The following is a 3212-nucleotide window of genomic DNA, read 5'->3' on the forward strand; positions in this document are numbered from 1 at the left end:
AAAGATTTTATTGTTCCCTATAATCCCACAGGAACACCTAACTTTTGGTATGCAGCTCTACCTGTTACCCCAAAATGTATGGGACTAGAACGGGAAACCGAGCTTCTCTGCTGTGGAACCAGCTCCAGGTTTGGTGTGGGACCCAGACTCTTTGGTTTTTTTTAAAAAAAAGCTTAAAACTCTCCTGTTTTAAAGAGCCTATATTTAATTAACTGATATGCCTGAAAGCTACTTTTTTTCTCTTCTCTTTTGTATACGTGAACCCTTTTGTTTTAATATTGACTTCTTTCTTTTAATGCATATTTAAGGTCTTTTACGAGTTTTCTCACTGCTTTTTTGTATTCTAGTCTTTTGTCCCGGCTGTTTTCATTTACATTTTTTTGGGTTACATAGTTTCAAAAGTGCTATATGAATAGAGTTGAGTTGAGTTTAACATAAAACTTCTATTGGTAGTTAGAGCAAATACTTGTGAGGTGTAAAAATGGCATCCTAGAAAATAATAACAATATTTACTAATCTACCTTAAAGTAACGGTGTTGACTAAAGTTATCCACAAAGTGATGCCATCGTAATGTTGTTTAATGGATTGTGTTTATATTTAACCAACCAACCAGCAAAATGGTGGGTGGCTGGTTGTATAAAGGATGTATTTTAGACCTAACCGTGATTGTTTTCTGTTCTGTTATTGCTTAATCCTCATACCTGATTTAAAAATCAACTTAATTTCTGAAACAACTTAAAGGGATAATCCGGAGTAAAATGCACTTTAGATCAATTTACGGGATGTTGGGAGTACATACGTTGAGTTGACATCAAAATCATGTCATTCGGATGTGTTTTGAGAATTTCGATTTGACCGTTTTTAGCCAAAAGTCGTTAGCCTGGAAGTCAGAGGGGCATATCGTGTCATCGCTACAAAACGCTATTTTTATACCTCTTCTACAGCTCCAAACAACATAACACTTACGTGGTAGTGAGTAGAGGGTCCCTAAAGCCAAACCGAAGTGTCCCGAGGTCTTCATGTGGTCGGTTATAGAGTCCAGAATGAATTTAATCAAGCCAGGACCTTTCCGGAAATGTTGCTGCTGCAGCTGCCGCTACAGACCGTGGTGAAGTTGGTTTGATATTGGATATTGGACAGATATTCACAATAAGGAAATAAGGTGTCTTTTTTTTCAAACCAATATCAAACCAACTTCACCACGGTCTTAAGCGGCAGCTGCAGCAGACACATTTCCGGAAAGGTACTGGCTTGATTAAATTCAAAAACTGCTGTATTTTCAATGTATGAAGTGCAAAGTGAAATATTCTTTGATATCAATCTTCTGTTACATGGCACATGGTTGAAAGTCCTGTGTGTAACTGTGCCATCCACTCCCCTTCCTTTCTCCATATGAGAACTTTGTGGCCTCTTAAACAAAAGACTTGAGAATGAAGTCTGCTCTGATGGGGAAACTCTCGCATGAATCATTTCCCCCGACTGTCCCTCGTAGGTGCGGTGCTTTAAATTACGTCATTATGTGGATAATTCTTAAGGGTGCGAACAAACGGCCAGTATGATCATGTCAGTTGGATGAGTTGTTGTTTGAGAAACTCTGCTTTTAACTCTTAGTTGTGGAGAAATAGTTGGAACCCAAACAAGGTCCCTGCGGAACACAAGAAGCCATTCCTGAATGGAAAATGCAACAGACTCCACTGCAAAATGACTCCTTGCTCAGGAGTAGTACTTCATAAAAGTTCAGGGACTTTTGTAGCACAAACACAATGTTTTGCTTGTACTATGTGGCTGACAATAATCGGGATGGAGTTTTTATGGCCAAATTATAGGCTGTAATGAGTATGTGCCTGAAACTTTAGGTTGAAAACCACAGAGTGAAGCCTGAAAGAGGACAACACAATGACACAGGCCATGTTTTATAGGAGTGGTTATGCAGCCACCACAAAATATGTATGGTCAATAAGAGAAAGAGTAAAAGTTCTTACAAATCTTATGATTTACTGAAAGGAAAGATATGCATTTACCATAATTGTCTTTTACCTCAAGTTTTTTCATATTTTTTTTACGGTGGCACTGAGCTGCGAACAGAAATGCACATGTGGCGCAAACTGAGTGAAAAACCGAGGGATTAGCAAGCTTTTCCTGGATGAAAAAGTAAAGACTGAGTAACATCTGTTTTTGACAAATGACCCGTCAATCTTCGTCACAGTTGGACTTTGTTAATCTGATGAAACCAACAGAGAGCCTCTTAAAACTGTAAAAAAAAAAAAAAAAAAAGGCACACAGCGTCATTCCAGCTGCAACAGGCTGACGGGTAGAAAAAAAAGGAAGTTTAAAAAGCAGCTCCAAAAACTGTGAGGTATGCTCGTTCAAACCTCATTTGCATTATGTGGCATCACCTCCACAACTGAGCAGACATCTGCATTTTTTAAAAGTTATTTCCAAAATATCCAGGATGAACTGGGTAAGTTTTTTTATAAAGTTTTTTTGCAACATGATCTCCTGGGAATGCATGTAAACAGCAGGCCGTTCCAGACGGCGGAGTCGACAGAACCAAAGTCATCTGTAAACACTGCCAAGTTGAATTGTCTTCTCAGCGTAGTAGTTCCAGTCTAAAATATCACTTAAAGGCAAAACACACAACTGATAGCAGCAAGTCATTCAAGGAAACAGACAGTGGAGCGAGGCTTCTACATAAAAACTACAGAAAGATGCTGATGTTAAAAGTGTGTTTGCACAACAAATGTTATGGCACTTTCATACATATTAAGGGCACCTCGGCCATGACAACACACCCCTCCAGCTGTCTGTTCCACCAATTTTCCAGTTATTGGACGACTGACTCTAACCACTGAGCCACAGCTGCCCCTAAAGATTGTTGACCCTACCAGGAGTGGGATTTGAACCCACGTGGATATTTACCCATTAGATCTTAAGTCCAACGCCTTAACCTCTCGGCCATCCTGGTGTTTACATGGCAGTACATTCAAAATAAAACTAAATGCTAAACGCTATACACTACTTTTGAATTCATTTTTTGGATTTTGCGTACAAACGCGATTAATCGTGATTAATCAGGGAAAACTTGTGATTAATCAGATTAAAAATTTGAATCGTTGCCCAGCCCCTATAAATTTATTTAACCAGATATAGCTCGGTATGAGCTAAATTTTTTGTAATATTACAAGAAAACTATAGCCTACATTTAGAATCC

At 38.7% G+C, this 3212-nt stretch overlaps 1 non-coding gene across 1 annotated transcript; it reads right to left on the minus strand.

Moving 5' to 3' along the window:
- Positions 1 to 2883: 2883 nt before the first annotated feature.
- trnal-uaa (transfer RNA leucine (anticodon UAA)) lies at positions 2884 to 2966 on the minus strand. Its single transcript has one exon. It is a non-coding gene; the product is annotated as a tRNA-Leu (tRNA).
- Positions 2967 to 3212: the final 246 nt, after the last annotated feature.

Source organism: Odontesthes bonariensis, chromosome 14, assembly GCF_027942865.1.
Source record: "Odontesthes bonariensis isolate fOdoBon6 chromosome 14, fOdoBon6.hap1, whole genome shotgun sequence".
Taxonomy (NCBI): Eukaryota; Metazoa; Chordata; class Actinopteri; order Atheriniformes; family Atherinopsidae; genus Odontesthes; species Odontesthes bonariensis.